Here is an 18120-nt window from a genome sequence, read left to right on the forward strand (position 1 = left end):
TGTGGATAGAAGTTCTGAGCTCAAGTTCTGACTTGAGCCCTTACTTGGAAAGTGACAGATTTCCCCCTTTATTTTCTCCCTTCCCTCTTTCTAGAAAGTAGATGTGATGGCAGGAGCTGTGGCATACCTCTTAGAACATGATACAAAAGCTGATATTGAGAGGTTGACAAGCAAAAACATAGAAAATTTTGGTCTCTACCACCATGAAAGTGCTATATCAACTCTGGACTGGTTGTGTTAGACTGTTTAGCAAAAAATTCTCTCTTAGCTAAGTCACTGACATTTTGCACATTATTTATATAGGCTAAGATGGCATCCTAACTAATACAGATCTTTATTTTACTCATTCCCCTTACATATAGCTTTAAATCCCTTGCTTGTGTCTACTTATCACATATCTCCCTGTAATACTCTAATTTCAGATTGTACCAAAATATTCTCCTCTTTGCCTGATGAAGAAATTCAGAAAATAGGAAATTTTGAAATTATTATGTCATGACCACTATCTTCAACAGGCATTCAATATTTTCTTGAAATGTTAATGATATTCTCTTGCAAGCTTCCTCTCTCACTCACTATATCAAATATTTCATTCTCGCTCTTGCTAACTCTTAGCTACCTTCATATTCTGGTGAGAAAAAACAATAGCTATATGATTCAAACTTCTCATCTTACCCCTACCAAAGATAAAAACAACTTTGGTACTTTTTTTCATTATAGTCTTCACTCCAGTTGCAGGAAACAGACTCATCTCTTTTCAAATGTCAACACCTCCACATAATTGGAATCTCACTCATTCTTAACATGCTTGTCTTCATTCTTTTCTGCATTTCAAAAGCTGTCTTTCTCTATTGCATAATTTTAACTAATATTCAAACTGACTATAATTTCCTTCACTTTGGAAAAGAGCACACTCTTGCCCACCAACCTCATCCTTTTGCTTTGTTTTTTTTCTCTCCTCATTTTTAGTGTAGTTTCTTAAAAAAGTTGTCCACATACATAATCTCCATTTCATCATCTATTGTTCAGTTCGCCTATCAACCCACCCTATCCTGGCTTTAGCAATTTTTAGGGTCATTAAAGGTTATTAACTTAGTTAAGTCCAAGTAACTTGCCAGGTCTCTTAATTTTCTGAAAGCATACTTTGCCAATGTTACTACACAAAAATTGGGTTCTCCTACCCAATGTGCATAAACAAGCCAGTCAATTACAGCATCAGCTTTTTGGAAAAGAATTCAGCTTTATTCTATGAGATCGATCTTCAAGGAGACAGAGGACATGTGCCCTCAGATCTGTCTCCTGATTCAGGATTTGGAGCAAAACGTAAGAGGTTAGGGAGAACAGGCTGGCACACAGAAACACTGGCAGGACACGTTTTGATTGGTGGGCTTGAAACATTTATGGTAAGGTTCTAAACATTCTTCAAGCATTTATGGTGAGGTTCTAAACATTTATGATGTGGTGGGGAAAGAATTTTAATACCGTATCTTCCTGAGTGGTGGACCCCTCGCTTCTGATAGGAGTTCAACTTTTAAGTTCGGGTCATGTCCTGGTCCTTTGGTTCGGTGGAGAGGAGAATCTTTGATTCCACAGTCATTTCATGTCTAGATTTCTTCTTTTGCAAATGCTCTGGCTAAGTGACTTTTCAAACTTTCTGAAAGACAATTTCTTAATTACTCTGTTCATAAGATGAGGTCCGTTGAACTGGTCCTGGAAAGTCCATGGGTACACCAACATTTTATTTCTCTCTTATGTCTCTAGCTGTTCCTTCCTAGTCTCCTTTGCTGGCTGCTCCTTTGTCACCTTTTAAATATTGGAGTTTCCTCAGGTTTTGTCCTGAAGTCTCTTTTTTTCATGAGAAAATCATGTCTATCTCCACAGGTGTAAATGTCATTTTATGGCATTGGTTCTGGAATTGTATTTCCAGAACCATATATTCAAATACTTGTTCAAATGCTTATTCAACATTTCTACATTCATATTTTACCAACGTTCATATCTTAGCTTCTCCCAATTAGAAAATTGATATCATCTGCCCTTTTCATCTGCTCTGCCTTCTACATTCTCTGTATTATTTAAGTGACTATTCCATCCATCCACTTGCTCAAACTAATTACCACTAACTTCTTTATTTTCTTTATTCTTTACTTAGTTCTCATATTCAATCCATTACCAAATTCCATGATTTGTATCTCCAAATATATCTAATTTTTTTTTTCATTTCTCTTCATCTCTATTGCTATAACACTACTCCAACTTGCACAGGTTCCTTTCTCTTCTACTACTAGTCTCTTCAGTTAAATTTTTGCCCCTGCCCTCTTCACTCTCCATCCAGCACTCAGAGAGGTGGATTCCTTTTTTTATTATTATTACAAGTAAAGTTATATTATTCATTAGCTAAAAACAGCTCAACAACTTTCTATTGCCTCGAGGATAAAAATCTATATTGCCTAGAAGACCCTGCATAATCTGCACATTTTCAATATTTTTATCTTCTCTCTCACCATTATCTCCCTTACTTTCTACCATCCAGGCATAGGGACCTTCATTCAGTGACTCAAAAGTCAAGCTCTTCCTTAACTTGGGGTTGGCACACAAGCAATCTTCTATCTTGAATGTGATTCTTCTAAATTCTTCACCTAAATAACTATTTCAGATCTTAGCTTGAACATCACCTTCTCAGGGCATACTTCCTTTTGACTACAAACAACAGGGTGTCCCCAAACTCTATGCTCTCTGAAAACTGTAAGCCTCTTTGTTCCAGTAATATAAAATTTATTTATTTATTTGTTGTTTGTAAAATATCTGTCCTTCTCACTAGCTTACTAATGGCAGGAATCATGCCATTAGCTTCCCCCTAAGCTTACTGATGGCAGGAATCATGCCTATCTTGTTTAACACTGTATCTCGAACAGTTGGGACAACATTTGGCACTTGGCAGATATTCAATAAAAAAATACTTTTAATTCCCACATGAGTTCTCCCTATAGCACCTCTAGATAATGTGGATTTAAGTGTGGTCTGGCTACAGGAAGAAGAATATGATGGCTAAGCTAATTCCAACATCTTGTGTTCCCCTTTACTCTACCACTTATAAATTAATACATATGTATTCTGTTAGATATACTTCATCCTTTTTGAACTTTCCAAACTGAGGCAGCATCTAGGGCATGGTCAACTTTTGGTCAATAACAAAAATAATTTTCTCAGCCACAAGATTCAAACTATGGGCAATGGTGAATTCCCCAAGTTAGGTACAACCATGTGTGGACTATTCTCAGTGGCCTTCTCAGGTGAAACTCAGTGTTCTCATTGAACATTTATTCTAAGCTCTCCAATATATTATAGATCAAATAGAATTTACTTTGGTGGCTTAGGCACATAAATATTATCTAATAGATCATTTCTACAGTAATACACGTTCCAAGTTCTCAAAGAAAATTTAAAAACTTGATAGAATGCAGCTTTTTACACTTCCTGAAGTCTAAGGAAAAAGGGATTCTCCCATAGCCTCTTAGGCAAAAAGAAAAACTTACTAACAAAGGAATTTGCACTAAACTTTTATGTTTTTTCTCCAGTACTGGGAACGAAACGAGAATGGAGTAGCACGTACCAACTAATGGGAGACAGGGTGAAAAATCTAAAGCCCTAAAACCAGTCAAGATAATACTTACTTGACGTTGTAAAAGTAACCTATATGAAAGAACTCAGAACATATTTTATTTGTGCGTCTTATCTAAGGAGAATACTTGGGAAAAGTTCCTGGCCTGACACAAATTCTTCCTGAAACTACAAATGGAAGAAAATAAAGCTGTAAATAATAAAACTTTACCTCATATATGCAGTATAAGATAAATACACATACACACATATACGTCTATACGAATTCAAATTCTACATCTCTATGGAGCGTACAATATAGGCATTAAATAAGGAGTCTTAAAATAGAAGTGGCACACTTGAAAAAATATCCTGCTACTAGTATTTTCTGAATAAAGCAGCTCTTTCCAGAGATCTTAACCACAATTACACAACTGAGTTCCTTTTGGTGCTTTTAAAAGTTATACCTGTCCAACTAGATCTACTCAAACTGAATCTTGTAGGGTGGAGCCAGGCGTGTGTCATTTGTCATCTTAACTCCTTCACTCTGCCACTAACTTGCTTTTTTCACAGACTTTCTCACCTCTGCAAGTGGGTATAAAACCACACTTGGAAACGACAGCTCTAGACGGTTTTCTGTGCTCTTACTGATGCTAACTGGTTGGCTTGTCTTTCCAAGTTGCTTCCTGGTGATAAGCTGTGTCTTAACTCCTCTCTGGCTGCATGCCATGTCTGGCAGTCTTTGTCTCTCTCTTTCTTCAACCACTTGTATAATTTCACAGTCCACTTGCTCAACTAAAGCTCAGCATGTCTCTGGTTGAGATTCGGAGGTATTTTTGACATTGTCCAGGGCTGTCACTCTCTGATCTTTGATTTAAGTAGATGAAAGCTATTGCCTTAGATTTCAAATGTCCTATTTTAAGATTTAAGCTTTAAGACTAAAGTGACTTTTAACTATATTCTAATTTACAAATGTTAAGTAGAAAGGATACTTAGGATAATCCAACTATCTTGGAAAACTAGAAAGCACTTATACAGCAGCTTTTTCTCTCCTTTCACATGTTTCTACCTTGAGAACATCAGTAGTTCACAGTTATTCTGTGCTCTCTCTGTACCAAGCTAGGGTATAATAGATGCATTTTGGATACACAACAAATATATATTTTTAATATATATTTAAAATATATATTATATATTAATATTAATTGTATTATATATTATTAATTAATTAAATATAATTGTAATAATATATTATATTTGTATAATTATATATAAAATATATAATTATACAAATGTAATTTATATTTTTAAAGTAAAGGTGTCCCAAATATTTTATGGGACATAACTGAAATATGATTTGTTGTTTATTTGTTGAACATAACTCAAATATGATTTATTGAAATGCAAATTTAACTGGGAGTTCTTTTTTTTGAGGAAGATTAGCCCTGAGCTAATACCTGCTGCCAATCCTCCTCGTTTTGCTGAGGAAGACTGGCCCTGAGCTAGCATCCGTGCCCATCATCTGCCACTTTATATGTGGGATGCCTGCTACAGCATGGCTTGACAAGTGGCACCATGTCCACACCAGGGATCCAAACCAGTGAACCCCGGGCCGCGGAAGCAGAACCTGCCAACTCAGCCACTGCATCACCAGGCCGGCCCCAGGTACTCTATATTTTTGTTTGCTAAATTTGGTAACCTTGTCAAGCTCTATTCCATAGCAACGCAAGAAAGCAGCAAGAAAATAACACTAAATTCTACTCTAGATTTTTATGGTCAGTGGAATCAATCTGCATGTCTATTGTGATGGTAATGGTGATAAGATTTTCAGATGCATCTCTGGCTTAATGGGAGGGACATGGCTATGGTTGAAATTATTTTAATAATGGGATTTGGAAGGTTAAAATAATGAAAGGAATTAAGTAAATGGTAGGGGATGTTATAATTCTCTTCTGGAGAGTCAAAATCAAACTAAGACAAAATGCACCTAAGCCTTTAAAATTGTTTCTGCATCTATTAGAATAAGTCTATGTCACAGTATATGAGGCAAGTGATTGGCTACATATTTGAAAGTTTAACACTCAGATTAGGGGGTCGGCCCCATGGCCAAGCGGTTATGTTTCTTTGGTGGCCAGGGGTTCCCTAGTTCCAATCCTGGGTGTGGACCTACACACCTCTCATGAAGCCGTGCTGTGGGGGCGTCCCACATAGAAGAACTAGAATGGCCTACAACTAGGATAGACAACTATGTACTGGGGCTTTGGGGAGGAAAAAAATGAGGAAGATTGGCAACAGATTTTAGCTCAGGGTCAATCTAAAAAAAAAAACAAATCAAAAAACTAAGACTAAAACTCTAAATTGGGAAAGAATTTTGTGAAACTATTCCTAATTCATATAGTTCAAGACATGTAATAAAGTTTTTGCAAAATTTTTCTATTTTCAATTCTCCAGCTTATTCCCCTTTTTAAGGAAAATGATGGACATAAAGGCAGAGATTATTGTAGCCTATAATCTTAAAGTCTTATTTCAGGAGCCTTAGAAAGGGACCATGCTTTCACTCTCCTTATTGTGTTATGTGCTTATCAGTACATAAAGAGTTAAGGGATTTCTCTTAAAAATGATACATGTTGGCTCACAAAAGATTAATATTTACAGAGGAGTACAGGCTATCAGGTCTCAGACAATTAGGTTTAAATTTTTAAAAAATAGTCAAATATCAATTCAGCAGAATTCCTTGTATTTATCCTTATAAGGCATTCAAAGAATGGTGCTAGTTTAAAAATACCTTTTCTGGTCCCAGAATAAAAACACAAGGGAAAGAAGTTCAATTTTTTTTTCCTGATGCTAAAACTCTAAAGCTTCAGGAAATTTCTTTATTACTTAGTACTGTATGTTCTAATCAAGCATAAAGAAGGAAAGTGACTACTATCAAAGGACCCATAAAAAGAGTTTATGATGTTTCAGAATCAGACAACATAAAAAAGGACATATTCAAATTAGAAACACTATTATAAAGTGTGATTCTATAAGGAATCTCCATAACAGTCTTAATAATGTGATTAAAGAGACAAAGTAATAGCAATATACACAAGTACTAATTAGAACATTGAAACTATTACGCCTCATGTGGGAGACAAGTCATAAAATTCAAAGAATATTTGTAAGAAACACTATCAGACTGGCTTTTAAGTTTTTTAGTGCCTGAGGCTGATTTTGTGAACTTGTGTTATGAGTTGAAAATGTTTAAGAGAATTCAATTGGCCTAATAATGCATGCTTGTTTCAGAATCTTATTATAATGTAAAAAATAATTTAGAGAGAAATACTTTTTCTCCACTAGGCTCAATGGTACAGTTTATGCAAAGTCTAAAAATTGAACCAAATTCCATAATATTCCAGACAATCATACTGCACTTTTTTAAAAAAGCTATATATACCATTACTGTGCTGCCATGAATTATAGGTGGCTAGAGGTGATAATAAATAGGAATAGAAATAAATAGGTTATCAGTTCAACATTTATTGTATTACCAACTATTTTTATTTAAAAATGTATTGAAAGTATTTAAGTATGTAACAAAATAAAAATAAATTGAAGTTGAAAATATTATCTGAGAAATTCAGAGAAAAGGAAAATGAAAATAGGAAGCCAGGATTACCATGTGGTCTTCTACATTTCCTAATATGGGGCCATAGCTTAGGCTCTCTACTTTCTAGCAGGTAGGGTAAAGAAATTTATGTCAATGGAATCAGTTTCACTAATATTGGTTGATGCACTGAGAAAAAAAGATAATTACTTAATCAGGTAAACTTTTATTTTCAATATGCATTATACTCTTCTCTAGGAGGTTCAAATTTCACATAGTAAAGGTTTGAAAAACCTGGAGAAAAAGTAACCTATATTAACTTGACTTCTTGGTAAAGCCAACACACTTATTAATGAAAGGAATGTTTTTGTAACCCTGAGATACCCATTAACAATACCCAGAACAGACTTTCCTCAAAAGGCATTTGGAAGGCCTGAATTAAATTATTCACAATTACCAGAAAGAGAAACAAACTAGTTACTCAAAAAAGGACAAAATATCTTCAATGAGAAGCAGAAATTTCTCTTGTATGTTTGTGTAAAGATGACAAAATAACATATTTAACAATAGTCTCAACAGCATTTGTAACTATAGCAAAGAGGTTTTAATAAGAGTTTGCAAAATAGGTCAATAATACAAAGGCTGAATGCAATTCATCAAAGGAAAATCGAGAGAAACAAAATAATGAAGGTTACGTTGTAAGGCTTCTGTAAGTCTTGAACAAGCTGGAGAAAAATTACTATACAGCACACCGAGATTTAAAGAGTGGATACCCATCAGGCTGACCTCTATATACTTTGTTTTTCTAAACCACAGAGATGAATAAAAGTGATACATGCCCTCCTCAGCTAGTCTATGTGGCTGGTTGATAACAGAGCTATATCCTTTGAAGTTAGTTCATCTGGAGATAGAGCTAATACTGCATGAAAGTTGAGGAGTCTGATAAAATATTTCTCTGAAAAGAAAGACGACATATTGGCATTCAGGCTTCTTGACTTACTTAATGTCTCTCATCTACAGACTGTGAATGTTAAAAATATCAACCACTTAGGGCTGTTGTGATAATTAAATGGTGTTGATATGTGTGCCCGGCAGGTAGTGAATAGTATAAAGGTTTTTGTAAGGATGACAATGATGCTGGTGGTGGTGGTGGTGGTGATGGCACTAGAGATAAAATATCCTGGAACACAGACAAGATTTCAAAAATAATATTCTAAAGATATTGTCAATTTCACACAAAAAGAGAAAAGATTGTTCATAGGCAAATAGGTGAATTATCTGCCATGGCACGGTGGTGAGCTTGTATGTTTTCATATAGGCCAAATAGGCAAAGCTCAAATAGAGCCTCACCCAAGACTTGGTTGATGCCCCCAGACTCTCCTAGGAACATGTGAAGTCAGGCAGTCTCATGAGAAGCTATCACAGGGCCTTTTCTCATCTACCTCTCTAGCTTGTGGGTTAAGAATCCCTCTTTTACAGGAGATTGCCATGAGGCAGTTTCTCATCCACCTCTCCAGCGCTAGTGAGACATGGGAATTTCAGTCTTAGCTCCCTTCTAAAACCACTTCACTATGTCTCGAATTGGCTTCTTGGCGACAGAGCCAATCACTGACTCACGACATCAACAATCTTTTCCCTTTGGTTCAGTGTCATCCCCTGGTGACATAGTTGATGAACACCATGCTGATCTTACTTATACTGTCTAAGTAAGTAAGTAAACTACCTAAAGCCATGTAGTCAAATTGTCTCCTTACAGGCTGAATATATGAAAGATTGGTAAACCCACCTAACAGCTGCAGTGGTCACTGCTGCTTAGGGAATACTTGATCTTTTGGCAAGCCAAAGAGTTCACCCCAACTTAGCACAGTCATCTAACACGATGAAAATTCTGCAGTATATTGAACAAAATGACAATGTGTTGTCTGTATAAATGACAAAGCATGTATTTATAACTACCCGAAAAACATTATGTTGATGGAGTAATGATAGAATGGTTGATAGAATAATGATTGTAACAATAAGCATAATAAAATAATTATTTAATATTTTCAAAATGTACTCTGCTAAATCCTTAATGTGCATTATTTTATTTAATCACCAGCATAATCCCAGGAGTAATTATAAAATGGTATTCTAAAATATAACACAGGGCCAAACAGCTTGCAAGTCACTGGCGTAGTGTATGAACTCAACATATCTGACTTTATTGTCCTTGAGACTAAACAATATATTTCATAATCTCTCAGAATGTAAGAACAGTTTTATTAGAGATTAATTGAAGAGACAACTTACTAAAATAAACATAATTATGAAAAGACAAAAAAATACTATAACACTGCTAGGTTTGGGATTAATTGAAGCATTTAAACACAATTATTAAACTCTTGGACTTCATTAAAAATGGACAGATATATACCATATGTCTTTATTTATCATTCACTTAATCATATACTCTGATGTTCCATCAGAAAAAGCATATGCCACAGAAAACAGAAAAGGATCAGACTAGGATTTTCAGAGCCTTTATTTAAATCATCTTTGGTGTACTGCCAAATGACCATCTGCCTCTGTACTAATTAGACCTCTACCATTTAAAATATACAACTTAAAGACATTAGGATTTATAGTTTGAAATTTCAAGTTCACATTACATTTTCTAATTTGAGGAAATATCTTATCATACTAATAAAGTTATTTTAAATCTTCACTATAGAAAATGTTAGGACAGAAAAGAAATTGATATGTAAAAAAGTATGTATTAAATATAGTTTTATTTTTCAAGTATGAATTTCAGTTCAAACTAACTAAATATATCTTGGAGGAAGGATTTTTGTGGAGAACTTCCTACTACCAAGAGGTCCAATTACAGTCGTGCGCTGTATAACAACGTTTCAGCCAATGACAACCACATGTACAACAGCGGTCCTGTAAGATTAGTATTATATAGCCTAGGTGTGTAGTGACTATACCATCTAGGTCTGTGTAAGTATCTACTCTATGATGTTCGCACGATGATGAAATTGCCTAATGACACATTTCTCAGAACTTACCTCATTGTTAAGTGACACAGGACTGTATTTCCAGTTCACAGTGAATACCTAGAGGTCCATCATTAGAAGCATATATCGCAGCAAAATTTGAAGAAGGCAGTATTTCCATCTAAACGTAGAGCTAGTTAGGTGATCTATTTCTTCATGAGTAAGTTTCAGTAGTTTATGTCTTTCATGGCATTTAAACATGTCAAATGCATTGATTTGTCAAATGTATGATGATTTTATAATCATAGTATTCTCTTATTATTTTTTTAATATCAATAGGATATGTACTGGTATCCCTTCCCTCTTTCTCTCCCTCTGAATTTTTGTCTGTATTCATCCATATGGCTATAGGTTTATCAGTTTTATTGATTTTTTTTTGAGAACCAGCTTTGATAGCACTAATTTTCTCTGTTGTTTATTTTCTATTTTATTGATTGTCATTTTAATCCTTTATTTACTTCATGATGTTTATATTCAATTTAATATGTTTTTCTTTTCATTCTAGTTTCTTTAGATGCTTAGATAACTAAATTTAATACTTATAACATAAACACTTAAAATCTGTAGATTTCTCTTAAGCTCTATTCCTTTTCACTTTATGTATTTTGAACTGCTGTTATTAGGTGAATACATCTTTAGGACTGCTATGTCTCTTGATGAATTGACCCTTTTATCCCAGATAATATTTTTTAACTGAAGTCAACTTTGGCTTATACTAATATAGCCTCTCAAAATTTGAGTTATTATTTTCTTGGTAATTTTCCATCGTTCTACTACTGATGTGCATCTTTATATTTAAAGTGAGTTTCTCATAAACAGCGTATAGTTGGTTCTTATGTATCTATCCAGTCTGGTATTTGTTGCCTTATAATTCAAATATTTAGACCATTTACATTTACTAGAATCACTGATACTTTTCATTTCAATACACCATCTTGTCCTTTGTTTCCTATTTGTCTTACTTATTTTTGTTTTCTCTGTCTTCTTTTTCTGCTTTCTTGCTGATTGACAATTGTTTATGATTTCATGTTATCTTTGTGAGCTATAACCCTTGTTTCATATTTTTAGTGTGGCTTGTGAAATACATCTTTAATTTACCATATTCTACCTTCAAATAATGATATATCATGTTATCTATTGTCCAAGAATCTTAAAACAGTACACTGTGTTTATCCCTTCTCATCATTATGTGCTTTTGCTGTCATATGTATCCCTTTTACATAGTGATTAACACCACAGTACATTGTTATTATTTTTTCTTTAAGCAGTCAGTTATCTTTAAAAGAGTTTAAAATAAGGAAAAATGTATTTTATATGTCTCACAGATTTACCATTCCTGACACTGTTTATTCGTTTGCATATATTCAAATTTCCATCTACCATCATTTTCCTTTTGTCTGAAGAACTTACTTTAAATTTTCTACAGTATAGGCCTGCTAGTGATTAAGTCTCTCAGCTCTTGCTTGTCTGGAAAAGTTTTCATGTCATCTTTACTTTGCAAGATATTTTCAGTGAATATTTAATTTTCTGTCGGCAAGCTTTTGTTTTGTTTTTCACTACTGTAAAGACTGTCCTTAGACACAAATACATACATATGTAAAATAACTGATTAGTATCTGCTGTAATTCCTTTTCTTGTTTCTTCTGTGTGTGCTGTATCCTTTTGCTCTAGCTCTTTTAAAATTTGTCTCTTTATCATTGTGTTGTCAGCAATTTTCCATGTGCTTTGCTATGTTTTCAATCATATAATATTTCTGCTTCAGGTTTATTGAACTTCTTAGATCTCTAAATGTACAATTTTAAACCAAATTGGTAATGTTTGGCTATTATTTCTTCAAATATTCCTTCTTTCCTCCTTTTTCTCAGACTTCAATTACACTTATATTACAACATTTATTTTTACTTTTTTATTTTTACTTTTGTGCTGAGCAAGATTCGCCCTGAGCTAACATCTGTTGCCAGTCTTCCTCTTTTTTTCGTATGTGGGGTGCTGTCACAGCATGGCTTGATGAGCAGTGTGCAGGTCAACACCTGGGATCCAAACGTGTGAATCCTGGGCCACCAAAGCATAGCATACAAACTTAACCACTCTGCCGCTGGGCCAGCCCCACAACATTTATTTTTTTAACAACAGGTAATTGATGCTCTTTTATTTTTCTCTCTATTTACTTCAGTTTGGATAGTTTCTACTGTAATATCTATGATTTCATTTGTCTTTTCTTTGATGATGGTTAATAGGCTCTTAACAATCCTAAAACAGAGTAGCATAAAACAATGATAATCACTTATTATTATTAATTATCATGATTCTGTGGGTTGAATCATCTCCACTAGGTGGTTTTTGCTTGGACTTTCTCATGCAGTTGCAGTGAAGACAGCACTTGGAGTCTGAGTCATCTCAAAGTCTTCCTCACTCATATTTCTGGCAGTTGACTCTGGATGTCATCTGAGACCTCAGCAGGGCTCTTTGCTACACCCCTACACATGACCTGGGCTTCTGCCCAGCATGGTCGCTGGGTTTAAAGGTGGGCATCCCAAGATGGCTAAACAAAGATGTGTTGCCTTTTCTCTCCCAGATTTTGAATTCATGCAGCATTACTTTCATCATTTTTTAACTAATAAGAAAAAGACTTGTTATTTAAACCCAGCTTTATCTGACATGTAAAGTTCATTAAAAGAAGATATCAAGATAGAGTGAAAAGATAATTTTTATATTAATTATATTTATATTTAATAATGAGTTATTTAATCTCTTAAACATATGTACTCATCTTTGAAAATGTGGATGTTTTCTCCAGAGGGTTCAGGAAGTAACAATATTAAATTTTAAAACCAGACATTTAGTTACTATTTGCTAAATGTGTTTTTGTAATTTCTTTCCATTATCCCATAACATTATTGATAATGTTCTTTAAAATTATAAATATTAGACTCTTGAGTTTAAGCCAGACATGTCAGATACTTTTTGAAGATTCTTCCATTCAACAAATTTCAGGAACAGTCCTGGTCTAAACGTGAGACATAAAGTGAAGAGCAAATAGGTCATGACATCTGTTTTCATTGAGATTATGGTTGAACAAACATATTGATTGAATAATTATTTCAGTAATTTGGGGTATGTTTTTTTGGGGGGGTTAGATTGGCCCTGAGCTAAAATGTGTTGCTAATCTTCCTCTTTTAATTTTTTTCTCCCCAAAGCTCCAGTATATAGTTGTATATCCTAGTTGTAAGTCCTTCCAGCTCTTCTGTGGGTGCTGCCACAGCATGGTTTGATGAGCAGTGTGTAGGTCCATGCCAAAGATCCAAACCGGCAACCCTGGGGCGCCAAAATAGAGAGCAAGAACTTAACCACTATGTCACTGGAGTGGCCCCTATTTCAGTAATTTTGATAAGAACTTTAAAAAAAATATGAGAGCATAGATCAGGGGAGATATGACTAAACCTCAATAATTAGCAAAATTTCCCTAAGGAAGGGATATCTCAGATAAAATTTATGAGCAAGTAACAAGCAATCTGGCAAATGATGAGAGAAAAACAACTTCATGCAATCTTTAAAATAGAACATAGGATGCCTAAAATAAGGTCAATGTGAGTGACCAGCCAAGAGGGAAGGGGGGGCTGATTAGCAAGGATTCTGAAGAAGTAGATGGAAACCAGAACATGTAAAACTTTGTAAAAGAAGTAAAATATTTTAATTTTTATCTTAAGAGCAGTGAAGAGTATTAAAAAGGGAAGAAAAGCAACCGAGCACATTTGCATTTGAAAAAAATCTTTGACTGCAATGTAACTGAGAGACTGAAAGGAACAAGGACATTTGATCAGAACAACTTTTTCATATATTATCATCTCTTGATGTGATCCCATCCATTATATCATAAGACTTATTATAACATCATATATTTGGTGTAGTATAGTATCATATATTGATTATACTGTTTATTGTATTTTTGTTGTATAATTATGTTAAATAATATTTTGGATGGGAATTTGGATTTTATTTTATTTTTTAGCTTTAGATGTTTGTGAGTCATGTTAACATCCCAATTTTATGAAAATTAACTCACTCCAATAAGCAAAATAGCATCACTTCATATTATAGCAAGCCCTTTTGAAGCTTCACATGAAGTTATATTTGGATTCAGAATCATTGGCTCTCTGCCTGTGGCAGCCAGGAGAGGAAATATTCTGTCACCCTATGGAGTGACCAAGGCAGTACATAACTTGCCAAGAGATCAATTTCTCTAATGAAAAATGTGTAAGCTCTTCATTAAAAAAAAAATCATGGACTATCCTTTAACTTCCGAGTTTTATATAAAAAAGGAAATCCTTATATAAAATAAATCCATTTTGTCATAAAGTGAAATTTGTATATATTTTCATATGCATCTAATTTGTTACATTCAAATATCATAAAAACCTCAATAAATTCTCAGCTATCCAATAACCCAGATAACAGTCAAAGGAATAAAGAAAGTTCTTAAAAGATCCAAAGCTATCCCTAACATTTCTGCAAATTTTCGCAAAACTTAACATTACCTCTGTAATTTCTGACTGTATTCTGTACTATGCAGATTCACAGAAATAGACTCTTCTTTAAATCCTCCCCACAATGAATACCATGAAAATAATCTATGAGTGCAATAGAATTTTTAAAAGATTTTTGGACGAGAAAAAGAACAGTTTAAATCTCAGGAAGGTAAAATAACCATTTGAACGTTAAAGGTTAGTCAGTTCCGTTGGTAGAATATATTTGGACACCCGAATTTTAAGCATTTCCACTAGACATTTTCCCTTCATCCCCCAGGTCTCGTGCTACCTCCTTTATTCCTTCTCCACATCTTTCACATTTAGAGTGGTCATTCATTCATTCATGGAAGAAGTTCTTATGAGAGGCCTACCACATTCCAGGCCCTGTAATAAGACACGAAGACAGTATGAACAGAACCTAGTGCTTAACTTCAAGAATTTCATAAGGCCAGCCCAAGGGAGGACACCCAGCCTCAGTGTAAATAAAATTCCTAATGCATTATGGATGCACTCAGTGGTGATTGGCTCTTACTAGATCATTTTAGAAATGTTGCTTGGTATAATAGAAAATGCCTTGATTTCCAAGTCAGTCAGACATAAGTTCAAACCTTAGGTCTTCTTTTTCTTAGCCATGAAATGTGAGACAAGTGAAAACATTTCTCTTTCTTCAGATCAGCACTGGGCATAATTACCTCCATCTCATAATTGATTTTTTTTAACATGAAATAAAACTTTTAACTGGTGCATGGCATGTGTCTAATAACTTTGATTGCTGGATTGATAGATATTAAATATGTCATTGTTTTGATTTTTTTCTTTTTGAGGAAGATTAGCCCTGAGCTAACTACTGTCAATCCTCCTCTTTTTGCTAAGGAAGACCGGCCTTGAGCTAGCATCCATGCCCATCTTCCTCTATTTTATATGTGGGACGCCTACCACAGCATGGCTGTTGCCAAGTGGTGCCATGTCTGCACCCGGGATCTGAACCGGCAAACCCCGAGCCGCTGAGAATCAGAATGTGCAAACTTAACTGCTGCATCATTGGGCCGGCCCCTGACTAGGTCAGTGTTTTAAATTATGTTTTATGAAACAATAGTCCAGTGAAGTACTGTATGACATAGAGGTTCCATGGAAGTATTTGTTTTTAGCATAATAAATTATAAGATCACCTGAAAATTGTATTCATTCACCTGCTGTTACTAATGAAAAATCAGAAAAGTAACTTGTCTCATTACAAAGGTTTAAGTAATTTGTCTAAGATTACCAAGTTGTGCATTGACAAAAGTTTCATGTAACCCCACTTCCTGGATGATAATACTTGCTTGGGAATAAAGAAATATTGCATTTTATATTCCCCACTTGAGGATTCATAAAGATTAGACTGTTAAGAACTTGGATAAGTCCTAAAGTTAGGAATCCCTGTTTTACTTTAAACAGATTTGTTTTATTTTGTTTAATTTTTACACAAAATTATTTGACAACGAATCTCAGTTTTTTCATAAGATCTTGAGGAATTCAAAAGGAAAGAAATATCCCACAGAGCAGAGATCATTATTATTGTTTTACCCTCTTCAACACCTGGCAAACTGCTAGGTTCTTAAACGGAGCTCAACAATATTTTCCATTAGGAACTTAAAATTTAGCAAAATATGTGGAACCCGATTAGGACCTAACTGCTTCTGTTTTTATTTCTATAATTATATGAATTAAAACCATTAGCCGTCTGATTTCTTTAGTGTTCATTATGTGCCCTAACTAGAGAAAGTAATATTTTCTACCTTGAGATAAGATTTTGTCATATTTGATGTTGATTTTCAATGTTAATCCTCAAATTCAAGGGCTTTGCAGGCCAGCAGATGTGGATCTATATTTTTATCTGTGTGTGTGCTTTCCGTAGCGCAAGAAAATAAAATATAAATGAGTTTTGCCCTCTTGCTCCTCTATTACTTAAACAAGCTCCACTCCAACAATACAATACTGAATAAAATGCCCAGGACCAGAGATCAGGAAGGGAGGATTCTATATCTGATTCCGTCCCTATGTAACTATGTTATGTAAATCAGGTTAAGTCGCTTTCCAGAATCACTCTTTCCTCTTCTGCAATTGGGGTTAATGATGCTCTGCTTAACTTACACTGTTGTAAGACAGCAAAAGGGAGAGTGAATTATGAAAAAAATGTAAGGTACCAATATCTTTACAAATGGAAAGTATTACTATTTGTTAGTATTCTCAGGATGCTTATTATTTGTGAATTGCAGGTATTTCTGTAAAAATAAGTTTTTAAAATATTTCTAAGATAAAATGTTATATCTCTTACCAATCATTGCCTCTCACCTTGCTCTGATTGTGTATATTGAAGCATGCTTCTTGTCTGTCTAGTTATAAGATTTCCCATCATTTGTCTTTCTAAAAGGAACAAAATTTGTGAGATGAAAACAGGATGGCAAGAAAGTAAAAAGCCTATTAATTCTAATGTTTCTATAAAAAGCAAAAAAAAACAAAAGTTTTAAGAAGGTAAAAAAAAAAGGAAAAGCAAGACATTCTCCTTAAATCCTTTACATATTCCCATCAATTTCTTCTTCTTCGTTGCCTGAGCCTCCCAAAGTCTATTCAGACTCAGTACCACAAAAGGACCAAAAGATTTTTGATATTTGTTCTCTTATTCTCTTCCCTCACTTCTGCTTTAAAGAATACCATCAACATTCTCAGAAATTGGGCAGTTTTGAATTCATAAGAGGAGCTACCTGTTTGTAAAGGATCCAAGAGCTGTCATAAAGTCTGTTCCATAATGATGTGTCAGTGTGTCATTTACATGATTCACATGGGGTTGGATGGTTGTTATTGAGGATTTCATAGTGGCAGCCTAGTGTAGGGAAACTCATTGTAGGTGAGTTACTGTTAACAAGGCTAAGACGTGAATTTCTCATTCATGTTGGCAGAGAATAACCTGGAGGATGTGTAAGTACAATATGAATTAGGTTGTAAGAAAACTCAGAGAGGAAATTGACTAATTTTAAATGCCATTGATACACACATGGTAATTCTTACTTGGCGCAAGTCATCAGAAATTAATAGGTTACCAGCTTCCTTAAGAGATTAATATATCACAAATCCTCTGGCTTTTAGAATGTTTCGATGGTTCTTATTTTCTATTAGCAAGGGAAGACTTCAATAAAGCAAGATGCAAACTCTCTACTATCGCTCTGAGCCAAGTAAAATAACATTAGCGCAGTCATTAGCCTTTTTCTAGACACTTTCTACTTGTTTTTGGGAGAGGGGTTAATTTATCTAGTTCTACTTATTGCCTTAACCATGCTTACCCTGCCTTTCCTACAGTCTGTTTCAGGATTTGGTTCACTGTTTGTCTCTA

The sequence above is a fragment of the Equus asinus genome, chromosome 11, assembly GCF_041296235.1.
Source record: "Equus asinus isolate D_3611 breed Donkey chromosome 11, EquAss-T2T_v2, whole genome shotgun sequence".
NCBI lineage: Eukaryota > Metazoa > Chordata > Mammalia > Perissodactyla > Equidae > Equus > Equus asinus.